This window comes from Hylobates moloch, unplaced genomic scaffold (genome assembly GCF_009828535.3).
Source record: "Hylobates moloch isolate HMO894 unplaced genomic scaffold, HMol_V3 SCAFFOLD_12, whole genome shotgun sequence".
NCBI classification, from domain to species: Eukaryota; Metazoa; Chordata; class Mammalia; order Primates; family Hylobatidae; genus Hylobates; species Hylobates moloch.
Window position 1 is genome coordinate 4419340 of NW_026652287.1, and position 14889 is coordinate 4434228.

The 14889-nt window shown below is 47.5% G+C and overlaps 1 protein-coding gene and 1 non-coding gene across 2 annotated transcripts in view; both read right to left on the bottom strand.

Annotated features, from left to right (window-relative positions):
• Positions 1–14889, bottom strand: part of TMEM132C (transmembrane protein 132C) — a 447107-nt gene that overhangs the window by 316383 nt on the left and 115835 nt on the right. The gene's annotated exons all lie outside the window — the stretch shown is intronic.
• LOC116479810 (small nucleolar RNA U13) lies at positions 664–767 on the bottom strand. The gene has a single exon (XR_004251114.1). It is a non-coding gene; the product is annotated as a small nucleolar RNA U13 (small nucleolar RNA).

Here is a 14889-nt window from a genome sequence, read left to right on the forward strand (position 1 = left end):
GCATTTTCCCCCCACATGTGAGTTTCATCGGCTTGCTAGTTAGCATCTGTAGTTGTGTTTGGTTACACCAGCATTTAGAATGATTACATTAATGACAAGTCTCAGGGGACAAAGTAGAAAATCCTTTCCTGATGGTTGAGTAAACAAAAGGAGAAAAGAATACACCAGAAGATAAAAGCAATTGTCTCTTTCATTTTAAAGCCTTTAATGTGTGAAAAGGACACTTAAACTGAGCTTTCCAAGAGGGAATGGAGAATTATAAGGGAGAATTCTGAAAAGTCAGTGGGGAAAAACATCCGTTAAGTGGAAGGTGAAATCTTTTATCCTTGTGACACCTGGATTATCAAGACAGGAGGAGGACAAGACGGGAGGAGGACAACAGTAAAACCATCATTCAACACCCTGCTGGTCCGGGTGCTGCATATCATATATCGACTTCTTTGTACTTTCAACATCCCTATGCGTGAAGTATTTTTATTATCCCTAATTTTCACATAAAGAGACTGAGGTCCAGAGAGATTGAGTAATTCAGCCAAGGTCACACAGCCAAGAACTCTGAAATCAGAATTTGAACTCAGGGTCCCTGTGCCCACTTCTGGGCTATCCCGTCTCAGAGCACAGGCTTTATGTTATGTATTTTCTTTACTCATTTCTTATTTTTCACATCAGATGGGCAACGTGCCAACATCATAACAAGGTCTGAGGGAGACATGTCTCACCCATGAGCATGAAAACCCACTCATCACCCTTATGAACTACAAAAGGACGTAGGCTTTATTTCAAATCCGTAGCTCACTCCAGCTCCATTTTTCCCTATGGAGAGAGAGTGTCAGTCCTTGGTAGACACAAAGGTTGCAGAACTATCACTGGCTGATGCTCAGGTCAGTCTAGAGATGCTGAATGCCAGCTTGCACGTATGTACAGTTAGCATCGTGGAAAGAAAGGTCAGGAGATGGAGCCCCTGAATCCAGCAGCGCCTGAAGCCGGAGGCCCCTGTACTTTTCTCCTCCCTGGCTTAAGCCAGCCTGAGAGGCCTTCTTGTCGTTCTTAACTGACTGATGCTCAGCATCCGGTCTGATGGATGAGGCCTCTGAGCTTATCGCGGTTCTTATTTAATATTGCACCGGCAAGACATCCATCTCGGTCCTAACGTTAATCGGGAGAAAACAATAAACAGAGGGATAGGATAAGGAATGGTCTTCCCTCTATCAACATCAACTAAGAGGCTTGTCTGTACCCCATGCTGCCTTGCTTCTGTAGGGAGCACACAGACAATTAAACTGTGTTTATCAAACTTGTGGGAGGCTGAGCAGCGGGGAGGTGGCCAGTCGCAATAGCGAAGGGCTCAGATGGGAAGAAGTCAGCATGGGCGTATGATATGACAGAGGAGGGCAGCCTTGCATCCTACTCATTGTTTAGAAGCAGAAGGTGGCCATGTGAGGAGAGAAGCAACAGGACTCCATGCTGCAGGACTGCAAGGTTGGAACGCAGAAGGGGGAGGAGCACTGGGACCCAGGCCTTGGAGGAGGCAACGTCCCAAGGGGAGGGGCGAGTGCAGTCCACCTCCATGGGGACCAACTTGTTATTTCAAATTGTCAACCCACAGTAAGAGCAAAAAGCAGACCCACTTTTGCTCTGTTTTATGGTGGCTTGTAAGTTTCTCTATGGAATATAGACCCCCTCGTACGACCTTTCACTGCCGCCCGCCTTGCTACACTGCTGCAGCTGGGTGCTGAAGGCCCCTGAGGGTTGCAGTTGTTCCAGAAAGATGCGCCTTCCTTTACAAACTCACAAACCACAAAGAGGCACTCACAAGGGAGACAGAACGGACCATGTTAGAAGACACACAGCGAAGCCCTACCCAGACCTTTCTCTCTCCCCTGTGGGAGGGACCAAAGCCTTCAGCTTAAGCAAACCCTATGGCCCCTGCGCACAGGTGGAGACAGTATGCTGGAGGAAGGGGGAGAAACCACCTTCTATCCATGGGCGAGCGGCAGAGAGATGTCCTGAGCCCAACTACTAGAAGGCTCCCCCACCCTGGGGCCAGTGAGGCTGGGGGGAGCAGCAGCCAGGGGTCACAGCTGCTGATGTATGGTGGGGGCACCTGACTGGAAGGCACTGAAGCCTCTGAGTGCCACCCGCTGACCTAAGATGCTCCCTGGTCAGTGGCCACCCTAGGGTCACTCCCACTCCTGGGCACAGGCAGACATGTCTAAGGCGTCCACTGCAGCTTTGTGCCCCATTGGAAATAACAGAAGGGCCTATCCACAGTAAACTGCCTGAACATAGCAAACCCCAGGAGAGAATGCAGTGAAGAAAGAAAGAGGAGAGAGACAGACAGGGCCCTGTGGAGAGGGCACCAATCACAGCCTGGCCACTTCCTAGCTGTGATGGTGGGTGCTCACTTAGCCTGCCTGTGCCTCTGTTCCCTTCTGTAGAAGGAGCTTCATAACAGCACACTCCTCTTGGGACGATTTTGAAGATTAAACAACTTACTCAATACAAAGTGCTCAGTCATGCCTGGCACATGGTAGGGCCTCAAAAACATTACCTATTATTATTATTATTTTTACTTTGAGTTCTGAGATACATGTGCGGAATGTGCAGGTTTGTTACATAGGTATACATGTGCCATGGTGGTTTGCTGCACCTAGCAACCCCTCATCTAGGTTTTAAGCCTCGTATGCATCAGGTATTTGTCTAATGCATGTGAGCATTTGTAATTCTCTCTCTTCCCTCGCCCCTCACCCTGCTGACAGGTCCCAGTGTGTGATGTTCCCCTCCCTGTGTCCATGTGTTCTCACTGTTCAACTCCCACTTACAACTACCTATTATTTTTTTACTATTATTAGGAAGCAACTGGAAAGGAGAACTACATGTACTAGCATAGAAAGATCTCCAAGATGTGTTACTGGATGAAAACTAAGTGACAGAACAATGTCAATTATGTAAAAACAAATAACCACGAGTATTTGTAATAATTATGTTTTCTTTGTAGTTTTTTTCCCCCACAGAACTTTAGAGAAACACTACCCAGAGCTTATTCAACGGCTCCATGAACTCACTAAGGACCCCACATCCATGTATCTTTCTGTACCACCAACTCTATTAAAGGGCTTCATGCCTATGACCACAACAAAGCTGCTACCCATCCAGCCATTGCATCTAAGTTCCAGGAGAAACAAATTAAGGGCAAAATGTCTGTATTAGGTAAGTCTATTTACTTGACCTTTTTTTTTTATTGGCTCAGGTAACTCAGTGAATATCAGTTTATATGTTCTTGCCATACTGGCTCATAATTGCACCACTACAAGGGGGTCTGGGAAGGAGATTACAGTTGGTCTCCAACTTAGGATACTGCAATGTAGGATTTTTCTACTTTACGACGGTGTGAAAGTGATACCCGTTCAGTAGAAACTGTGCTTGGAATACTCATGCAACCATTTTGCTTTTCACTTTCAGAACAGTATTCAATAAATTACATGAGATAGTCAATACCTTATCATAAAATAGGCTTTCTGTTAGATGATTTTGCCCAGGTGTAGGTTAATGTAAGTGTTCTGAACATGTTTAAGGTAGGCTAGGCTGAGCTGTGATGTGTCATAGGTTAGGTGTATTAAATGTATTTTCAAACTTAGAATATTTTCAATTTACGATGGATTTATCAGTGCATAACCCCATCATAAGTAGAGAAGCATCTGTGTTTTTAATTGAGCACGTTGCCACCTCCAACAAATTTAGTATTCTGTAAGTAAGGAGGTAGGTGAGAGTGGATATTTTGTAGATAGTTACCATTATTACACAATTATCACACAAGGAACCTATCATTTATGCTAAAACAATTATGTTAAAACAACTATATTGATATTAGTATTTATATATAATAGTATAGTTTAATATTCTATTAATTTTAGTATATTAAAATGAATGAAATATATTATATATTTAATTAAATATATTTAGTATTCTGTTATTACCATAAAATATTAATAAATTTAATAGTTATGTAACAATAACAAGAAACTGAAACACAACACTATGATTGTATATATGTATATATGTGTATTTGTGTGTAAATATGTACTCACACATATACATAAATGTTTAGAAAAAAATTATAAATAGTAAATCACACTTACAGAAGTAATTACCTAAAAGGAGTAGAAGGGAGATGAGAGCTTTGGGATGGTCACATGTGTTTTAGCTTTACTAGATTTTTTTTTTTTTTTTTTTTTTTGTAAAATAAGGGAGAGTGTACTCACACATTAGTTGTGCAATTAACGTGCTGCTTTAAGAGAGTGTCCCTTGGCAACAGAGCTGCTATTACCTGATTTGGCTGGGTGAAAACAAACCAGATACATATACTATCCTGTGTATGGCTCGTATGGTTTTCCAACAGGTGCACAACACACTTTAAAGGTAGAATTTCTTATTTTTTCCCTACTTGTTCTTTGCTATTCTTAAATATCTGTCTTCAAAGAAGAGAAAAGGCAATGCATCTAACATGAATATACGAGCATCCAACATTTCCTAGTTTTCTTCTGTGACAAGAAGGAGTCACTAGATGTTGGGCTGAAGGAGAGGACTTTTTCCTTTGTGAGCACCCAGCAGTTCAGATGGGTTAATCCAAGTTGTGCTTGCTTCACATCTCTGACAACCCCCTTTTTGTGCCTACCCATGTTATTAAAAGTCCTTACAAAAGTTTGTTCCCTTTCCTGCCTGTAAAGAAACCCAGAGAGCACCCAGCAGAGGACGCTGTTGGCTTCCCAGGATCATTTTCTTCTCCTTGTGCCTGGAGTCCCTATGTTCTTGGGGAATGCCATATGGCTGTCTGATGTGGTTTGGCTGTGTCTCCACCCAAATTTCATCTTGAATTTCCATGTGTTGTGGGGGGACCTGGTGGGAGATAATTGAAGCATGGGGGCAGGTCTTTCCTGTGCTGTTCTCACGATAGTAAGTCTCATGAGATCTGATGGTTTTTAAAAGTGGAGTTTCCCTGCAAAAGCTCTCTTCTTTTGTCTGCTGCCATGTAAGACATGCCTTTCACCTTCCCCCACGATTGTGAGGCCTCCCCAGCCTCCTGGAACTGTGAGTGCCTTAAACTGCTTTCTTTTGTAAATTACCCAGTCTTGGGTGTGCCTTTATCAGCAGTGTGACAATGGACTAATACATCGTCTTTAAAGAAGCGCATATCTCAGCCTCGCGTGCACTTAAAGATGGCTGTGTGCCAACATCCAGGCCGGGAGCTACAAGAGGGAGTTGTTGGGTGGAGCTTCAAGGATGGCACCTTAAAAGGAGCACACCTGAGTCATTATCAGGTACCTCTGCCCATTCGCCCTTTCTTTTTTGCCCGATTGCAATGCTGATCTGATGCTGGAGATGGAGCAGCCTTTTTGTGACCATGAGGCAAGAAGCTCATGCTGAGGATAACTGAACGGAATAACAGCAGGAACTCGGTCCCCCTTGGCATCTCGAAGCATCATGCCAGCCTAGGCTACCAAACACAAAACTCCTTTCCTTCAGCCCAGCATCTAGCAACCTCTTCCTGTCACAGAAGAAAGCCAAGAGATGTTGGATGCACATATATTTGTGTTAATATATGCCAAACACTGAAATTGGAATACAAACTCCTGCCAAACACTGTACTATCAAAGACAAAATTGATACTGCAGCAAAATAAACAAGGGCTGTTAATTCATGAGCTTGTGGTGGTGAGGCCTATTGTCTGTCATTTCCTTTCAGCAAGGATTCAAGGGTTCTAGGAAGGAGAGTCTATTTTATAGGGTAAAAGAGGAAATCCTGAGACGTGTCTGATTGGCAAGTGTCCCATGAAGTTGGGAATTCTGAAAGTGGGGAGAGACTTTCTGATTGGTCTTCATGTACATTTGACGGCCCTGGATTAGCTGCAAGTGAGCAAGGGGGGCAATTTCGGGATATTTCAAAAGAGGAAGATTGTTCAGTGTTATAGGTTGACTGTGGACAGTCATTTCCTAGAACAAGTGGGGGTCAATAAAGCACTATTTTAAAGCAATGATGCTTAGGACAAGTTGCATGCCATGATAGGCATCTCTCAGGACTTTTTGTTTTGCAAGAAAAATAAAGTCCCAACTTTGTTTGAACCACCCATTTGTAGGTTTCTGTAACTCGCAGATTCACACTGTTTGTGCATCTTGATACATCTAGGCCTCAGGCCAGAGACCATCATGCAGCTTTTAGCTAGGGAAACGTATCAATCAAGCTTCTCCAACCCATGGCCTGCAGGCCGCATGTGGCCCAGGATGGCTTTGAATGCAGCCCAACACAAATTTGTAAACATTTTTAAGACATTAAGAGATATTTTTGTGATTTTTTTTTTTTTTTTTTAGCTCATCAGCTATCATTACTGTTAGGGTATTTTATGTGTGGCCCAAGAAAATTCTTCTTCTTCCAGTGTGGCCCAGGGAAGCCAAAAGATTGGATACCCCTGAAATAATATCCTTTTGTATAAGAAAGTTTGAATATCACCTGTTTGCCTGTCTTTGCTGCCCCACCTCCTCCAGGAAGTCTTCTTTGATACCCTTGGCCAACACTGGCCCTTCCTTCTCCCTGTGTCTCCTCCCCATCCTTCACCTGGACCACACACTGTGCTCCTTCATGGCGTTCTGGGGTCAGGCTCTCTCACACTCAAATCTTATTTGAGAAACTGGAATAGAAGCTCTTTCAAACCAGGCAGGCAGTTGAGACAGAAGAATACGCTTTTGCATCAGGCATGATGAAGGTGCACATCCTCACTTGTTAACTCAGCTGCCTGGGCAAGTGGCTCCACCGGTTCAAGCCTTTCTTGATGAATGAAGTGGCAGTGACAACCCACCTCCCCCCAGGAGCTGCTGCAGAGGCTGATTGAAATCCCCACCAGAGTACCTCAAAGCACGGAGCTCCCTGTCTCCACAGAGAAAACGGTCTGTGTTGCATCCACATACCTCTGAGAGAGAGAGACAGAGAGAGCAGAGGGTGGGGAAGACTCTGCAAAGTTTTCATTAAAGGTTCAGGTCATAGATATTAGTGGATAGTAGGTATTTTATGACAAGAGGCAAAATTGAGGATGCTATGTAAGTATTTAGGTAACCATTTACAATGAAACCATTAAAAAATACAAAGATTATTCTTAGCTTGAAGGCCATATAAAAGCAGACGGCAGGGGTTTGGCCCAAGGGTTCTAGTTTTCCAGACCCCTGGTCTAGAGTCTGTCTGGGGACAAAATGCACAGGTTCTGAAGGTTTGTGAATCCTGTTTCTGCCACTTGGCATCTGTGTGACCTAAAGCAAGGAGGTTCGTTCTTCATGCCTCAGTTTTCCTATCTGTGGAATGGGGACAATACTACTAACAATACCTACCTCCTAAGGCTGGTTCAAGGATGATAAAAACTATGTCAATGCATATAGAACGATTAAAACAGAATCCAATATGCAGAAAGTGTTTGATAAATGCTAACTAGGATTGTTCCCTCATCGTGTCTAGCACACAGACCAGGGCTACTTAATCTTTTGCTGGGCTCTGGGGTCCTCGGGGAAAGCTGATGGATACTGAAGGTACCTTTCCTGAGGGGAATGCATGTACCACTTAACATATATGTGCAAAGGAGGGAGTCAGGGACGCCTCTTCCATCCCACCACAGCGAGCCTCTCGCACGAAGTCTGCCCTCAACTCCTGCAAAGGATGCTGAGGAAGTTGTTGGAAAAACGATGAGAAAGGGTCTCCTGGCCTTCCCAAAGGCCACTCTTCCAAGGCCATCCTGCTGGCCAGCTGCCAGAGTGGAGTTAGGATTTAAGTGTTAGCACCAACACTACCGTAGTGGTTCTCAAACTGTGGCATACAGTGTGGCCACCACTTGGAGGGAGGGTGATTGCAGGAGCCCCTCCATTAGAGTGGCTTGAGAATTTGCATTTCCAAAGAACTTCTCAGGTGATGCTGATGCTGCTGGCCCAGGAACCCCACTTTGAGAATCGCAGCGCTAAGGCATCAGCCTCCACTCACTGGAAGCTGCTAAAACGCACCAAGAGGACAGCACACAACTCTTCGAATTACAGCTTCAACATAAAAGCCTGGGAAGCTAGAAGATGATCTGATTCTAAAAGCAACCCTGTATCTGCCTGTGTCTAAAAGCAACCCTGTATCTTCTCTCCATGGCCACCACTCGGCCCAGGCCACCTGTGCAGATCACCTGGACAGTGCCACGGCCTTTGCCTGAGCTCCCGGCTTTGCTCTTTCCAGGCTGTGACCCATTTCCCCATTCGGCACAGAGGGATCTTTACACATCAGAAATCAGATTCTGTCCCTGTCTGACCTAAAACCCAGTAGACAGAATAATGTCCCCTCTCCTAGAGAGGGCTTCATCCTAATCCGTGGAGCTTGTGCATACGTGACGTTGCAGGGAGAGGGAGGCGGAGGTGCGGCTGCAGGTGGAGGCAGGTGGCCGGCCAGTCGGCTGACAGTAAGACAGGAGGATCATCCGGAGTGACTGGGTGCTCCCCATGTAACCTGGGGTTCTTAGAAGTGGAGGAGGGAGGCGGCAGAGGAGGCTTCAGGGATGCGAAGTGAGCAGGACCCACCCACAGCTGCCAGTTCTGCAGATGGGGGAAGGGGTCAGGAGCCAAGGTCCATGGACACCTCCAGAAGCTGGAAAAAGCAGGGAAATGCATCTGCCTCTGGAGCTGCTAGGAGGAACACAGCCCTGCCAGCACCTTGCTTTCTGCCCGCTGAGGCCCATGGTGGGCTTCTGGCCTCCAGAACTATAAGTAATCAATTCTTGTTATTTTTAAGCCAAGAAAGTTGTGGCGCTCCATTACAGTAGCCCAGAAAATGAATAACCTGCCAGGTGTGGTGGCTCACACCTGTAATCCCAGCGCTTTGGGAGGCTGGAGTGGGAGGATCACCTGAGCCCATGCATTTGAGATCAGCCTGGGCAAAACAGCAAGACCCCATCTCTATGAAAAAATTAGCTTGGCATGTTGGGGCATGCCAGTAGCCCAGATACTCAGGAGACTGGGGTGGGAAGATTGCTTGAGCCCAGGAATTCAATGCTGCAGTGAGCTACGATTGCGCCACTGCGTTTCAGCATGGGTGCTAGAACAAGACGTTGCCACAAACAAAACACAGTGAAACAATACAAAACAGAAAAGAAAACCCTTCAGCAGCTTCTCTTTGAATAAAATCTAAGCTTCGTAATGTGGCGAGGGCTGGGCCTTCGTGGGCCTGTGTCCATCTGGATTCATCCAATGCCCCCTACTCAGTGTGCACCCGCCTTTGGCCACACAGACCAGTATGGAATGTTTATGCCAACTCGGAGGCATGGGGCTGGTCATGTCCTCTCCGTGGATGCTCTTCCCCAAATCCTCATTGAGCCTTTTCATGATGCAAGTGCTCCCTCCATGATCAACACATTGGCTGAGCACCTACTATGTGCCAGGCTCTGCTCTGGGCGGCTGTGAATAAAGCAGAGTTCCTGCAAGCATGATACCTACGTTCTGGTGGGAGAAAACAGAATGCAGGCATGCGGTGTTGGGTAGTGTTGAGCACTCTGGAGAAAGATGATGTGCCCCGACAGGAGCCTACTTCCTGACTGTCCCAGCGGAAGCAGCTCTCACCCCATCCCTATCAGTCCCCATCTGTCCCCATCCACCTCCACTGCACCGTCTTCATGACTCTTCCTGCTATCTCCAAAATGATCTTTGTTTTTTGCTGTTTTCTTTGCTTAGTGTCTCGCTTTTCCTACTAGACTGGGCAGCCCAGGAAAGACGGACTTTATCTCGTTTGTCCCCAGTACCCAGATCAGTATCTGGAATTTGGGTGTGCTCACTAAGTATGGAATGAATGAACGAATGAATGAATGAAGTAGGAACAAAGTAAAGGAGTTAGCACTCCCTTGGAGATCAGGCTGCCAACCCCCTGGGTGCCCCGGACTCATTTCTTCATCTCGCTAGTGTCTCTGGTCTTCGTCTCTCCCAGGGGGACTCTCGTAGGGTGTGAAGGTAGCCACAGAGTCTGACAAAATACAAACTATCACGGTCTTCTGTTGCCTGCACAGGCTTCTTTTGGAGCAGCCTCCTGTGAATTCAGTATCTGGTATGTGTTTAGCCAGCTGCCACTGTTTTCCTCAAGCTACTTTTTCCTCAAGCTACGTGTGAAACCAACACTCTGTTATGAAGTGGAAACAAGATCCTCCCCGTTATTGCATCAAAACTAGGGCAACCAAAATAAACAACACAAAATCAGCGCCCGGAAGCGGAGGGAAGGAGGGAAGCCAGCCAGCGTCAGCTGCGCAGAGCACATGGCCCAAGCCTCCTTGGAGGGTGATTGTACCTCTTTGGGGTGGCCCCCAAAGCAAGGTGATGGCAGGGCCCGCGGGGCCCTCTCTCACCCGGAGCACAGGCTCCCGGCCCAGTGCCGGTCCAAGCTGGTCAGAGGCTGCGGAGCTCAGACTCAGCGACACCTTCTCCAGGGAAGCAGTCTCAAACTCTAGGCCCAGGGGGCCTCATTGGCCCTCGGACAGTTTATTGCACACACAGCAGTTAAAAGAACGACAGAGAGGGAGGGAGAGAGGGAAGAGAGAAGACACAAGGGGAAGAAGAGAGGGAGGGAAGATGCCACTTCTTTAAAATTAGAGACAACACATAAAAACTTAGATTCTTAGTTTCTTTAGAAAAGTTACGATTTGGGGCAATAGCAGACTGGATTCGCTGCCTGGCAGCCATCGGCTGGAGTCAGGAAGGGGCCGTCCCTAGGGTCATCAGATCACCAGAGTCCCCACCGGGCCACCCTAGCATTCCAGCCCTGCCTGGCCCTGTATTCTCTGGGTTGGCCACGCCAGCCCAAGAGGAGCCTCTTCCTCTCTCCACACTGACACCACGGATCCCACAAGAGGAAGCCACTGGCTCAGATGCTTTTCCTGGGCTCAGGCTCTTGGAAGTGAAGGGATGCCCTGGGTGACATAGAAGCCCTGACCTCTCGGGACCAAGTCAGACCCACACAGGAACCTGCCGGCCAAGGAGCCGGTGGACATTTCTAAGCTCTGCCACCAGAGGGCGCAGAAAGGCACAGGTGAGGGCCGGGCACAGCTGCCTGCACAAAACACCTGCGTCTCCACACACAAAAATCGCCTCCGTGATTTTGTCTTTTTTTTTTTTTTTGAGACGGATTCTCGCTCTGTTGCCCAGGCTGGAGTGCAATGGTGTGATCTCTGCACTGCAACCTCTGCCTCCTGGGTTCAAGTGATTCTCCTGCCTCAGCCTCCTCCGTAGCTGGGATTACAGGCGCCCACCACCATGCCCAGCTAATTTTTGTATTTTTTAGTAGAGACGGGGTTTCATCGTGTTGGCCAGGCTGGTCTTGAACTCCTGACCTCGTGATCCACCCACCTCGGCTTCCTAAAGTGCTGGGATTACAGGCGTCAGCCACTATGCCCAGCTGATTTTTGTTTTTCATTGTAATGAATTGAGAACAATTTGGTTCCTTAGAATTGCTGGAGGAGTCCACAACGGAACTCAGTCACTCAAAGCCTTGCAGGGCAAAGCGCTGGGTGTGCGGTTCCCTCCCAGGCACAGGTTTCCCAAGCCCGGGGCTCCAGGTGGACAGCCAGCCAGAGGCATCCACACCTCCTGGTGCAGAAGCCACAGTTCTGGAGCGACCTCCATAACCTGCCAGAGGTAAGGCCCAGCTCAGGACAGCATGCACACATGGTTACCCGTCCTGCGGGTTCTCGAATTGGGGCTTTGCTGAGAGCTTTGCACAGCAAAACCCACTGCATTGCCATTCCCAGTTTTTTCTTTCTTTTCTTTTCTTTCTTTTTAGAAAGGGTCTTGCTCTGTCACCCAGGCTGCAGTGCAGTGGTACATTCACAGCTCACCGCAGCCTCGAACTCCTAGGCTCAAGCAATCCTCCTGCTTTAGCTTCCCAAGTAGCGGGGACCACAAGTGTGCATCAACCATGTCTGGTTAATTTTTTAATGTATTTTTGTTTTTTGTACAGATGTGGGTCTCACTATGTTGCCCGGGTTGGTCTCAAACTCCTGGCTTCAAGGGATCCTCCCGCCTCAGCCTCCCAAGGTACTGGGATCACAGGTGTGAGCCACCATACTGGTCTCATTTCCAGTTGCATCAATCACATCTTCATTCACTCAACAAATACTGGGCATCTACTACACATCAGGACCTGATCTAGGAGCGAAACCGTAAAGCAAATGTGTCCCCTTTCTCTGCCTCAATGCCCTCATCTAAAAGATGGGGGATAAGAACGAAACCTACTTCACAGCGTTACCAAGAAGATGGGGGGACTTAACGCCTGTCACACACGTAGGACAATCCCGGCCCAGAGTGGGTACTGCCACGGGATCCCTGCTGTGGCATTTTTATTCTTATTTCTCTTATTTCCTCGCTTTTCTCCTTATCCAGCCTTCTTGCCCCTCAGTTTATTCTCCACAACCATGAGAGCAGGCAGGGTCTGGGTTTGTGGAAGGAGGGAGGAGGATTTGCGGAAGCCCAACGGAAGGGGAAAATATGGAGGAAAGTTTCCGCAGGGACAGCCACCTCTGTGCCTGTGCCCCTGGAGGGGGAAAATCAGGGTGTCTCCCCTGTGGTTCAAAGGCAAGCGCTGGCCCTTCCAGCAGTCTAGGAAATAGAGGGTTAAATGTTGGCAAAAGAGAGAAACGGTGCCACTTTCAGGGGCCCACCTCTCAGGTCTGCTGGATGGGTCATAAATGAACATTCTGAGAGGGGTACGTGGGCAGGAGCGAATGAATAAAACGCCATCTCTGATGAAAACACATCTGGCTAAGGAGTGGCTTTCAGATTTCTGATGGGGAGGCACTTTCTGCCCATAAAATTCTGAATAACACACAGCCTCCTTATGTGCGTCTTCTAGGTCTAAGTGTGAGGGGGTCCTACCAGCAACCCCTTTGAGCCAGCCAGGGCCAAATACTTCGTGAGGGGCTGCTCCAGGGGCCACAGCCCAGCTTTCTGTGGGAGCACTGTGCTCAAGAGGTAGCCCTCACCCCAAGTTCAGAGTAGGCAGCCGGCTTGGGAGACACAAGCCCCATCCACCAGCACCTCATGGAGCAGAGAGCGCCCAGTCACTGGTATGTGACTCTCACTTGTGGCTGTGGCAGATCAGAGCCGCAGATCAAATGTCCTTCCCCAGTTATTTTTGACGTGTTGTGTTTTATGCAACAGAGGTTCAGTTAAGGACTTATGCCCAAATTGAATTTCTGATATTTCGTCTTTAACTTCAGAGATGGTTTTTCATTTCCTTACTCCCTGTTCTCCTCCAACGACTTAAAGGATGCTAAAATGGATCTTTTTTTTTTTTGCTGGTGGATTTTCTTTTTTTTTTTTTTATTATACTTTAGGTTTTAGGGTACATGTGCACAATGTGCAGGTTTGTTACATATGTATCCATGTGCCATGTTGATTTCCTGCACCCATTAACTCGTCATTTAGCATTAGGTATATCTCCTAATGCTGTCCCTCCCCCCTCCCCCAACCCCACAACAGTCCCCGGAGTGTGATGTTTCCCTTCCTGTGTCCATGAGTTCTCATTGTTCAATTCCCACCTATGAGTGAGAACATGCAGTGTTTGGTTTTTTGTCCTTGCGATAGTTTACTGAGAATGATGTTTTAACGTATCCTGTATAAAGCAGAGTCATGAGTTTATACATACTGCAGACAAAGCCCACAGGCTCGGGTCTCTTATAGTGGCCCTCACATCAATTGAAAACGGAAACATTTTAGGGGCAAAAGGAAATGTGATCATCACGTGCCGTGTATCAGGCTCTGTGCGAGGACTCCGCGTTTATGTCTCTAATCTTTGCAATGATCCTGTGAAGCAGGTCTCCTTGCCTCCATTCCACAGATGGGAAGAGGGAGGCTGAGACCATAACCAAGTCTCCAGTCACACGGGATTTCAACACAGACCCATCTAAATTCCAAAGCCGAGCCCTTCCCATCACGCTGTTGCCATCTGAATCTGCAAAGGGGTATGACAACCCATAAAGTTCTGGAATACTTTGAGACAAAGGGACGAACACCAAGACAGGAGGCTGGACTTTGACAGACCCGAATGTAAAGACCACAGGTGGTCGTGAAGGCTTTAGGAGCCCGGAGAGGACCATGTCCTGCATGGCAGGGGCCTTTGCAGGGACTCTGTTTACATGGCGTTTGGCATGAGGCTCATTATGTCTCAGTGTGTGCATCTTTGAAGGGAGGGTTGGTGGATGCTACCTGAAAGTAGAAGGTGAAGTCCCCTCACTAAGCCAGCCTTTAGTGCCCCACTGTGGGAGGTGGATTTGGAGGGGACAGAATATTCACTTACTGCACGAGGCCTGATGAAGTGGAACAAAAAGTTTCTAGAAATACATGTAAAAATCAGAACTGAACAAGATTGATCCAACCCTCTGACTTCCAGAAGCTTTAGTGGAGCCTAGGAATGGAGTCCCCAACACAGTGGCCTCACCAAAGGCCATAAAAGAGCCATCCAACCCACCATCACGGGCTTGCTTTGCTTTGAATCCTGGAAACTTTGCTGCCGGACCTTGAACATGAAAACAAAGATCCCTCCCCTAAATGGGCTTCTTAAAACCTCTCGACCCTTCTTCATTTGATAGAAGCCAAATGGTACAACCCTGCCTGCCGCTGTCATGGAGGCTGGGGATGGCACAACTGCTGGGGGAGTCACCCCTCCAGAGCCCCTGCCCTGGGAGCTCCTACAACCCACGGTTTCTTCTGCAGGGAGGGTGCACCCCCAGATCTTTTCCCATCCCGTGGCCCATGCTCAGCACCTCCCAAACCAGTGACTTATTTGATTCACCTTCCTCTCGAAATTGTCTCCTTCGTCTTTCAAGAAGGAGAAGGTCAGACTTCA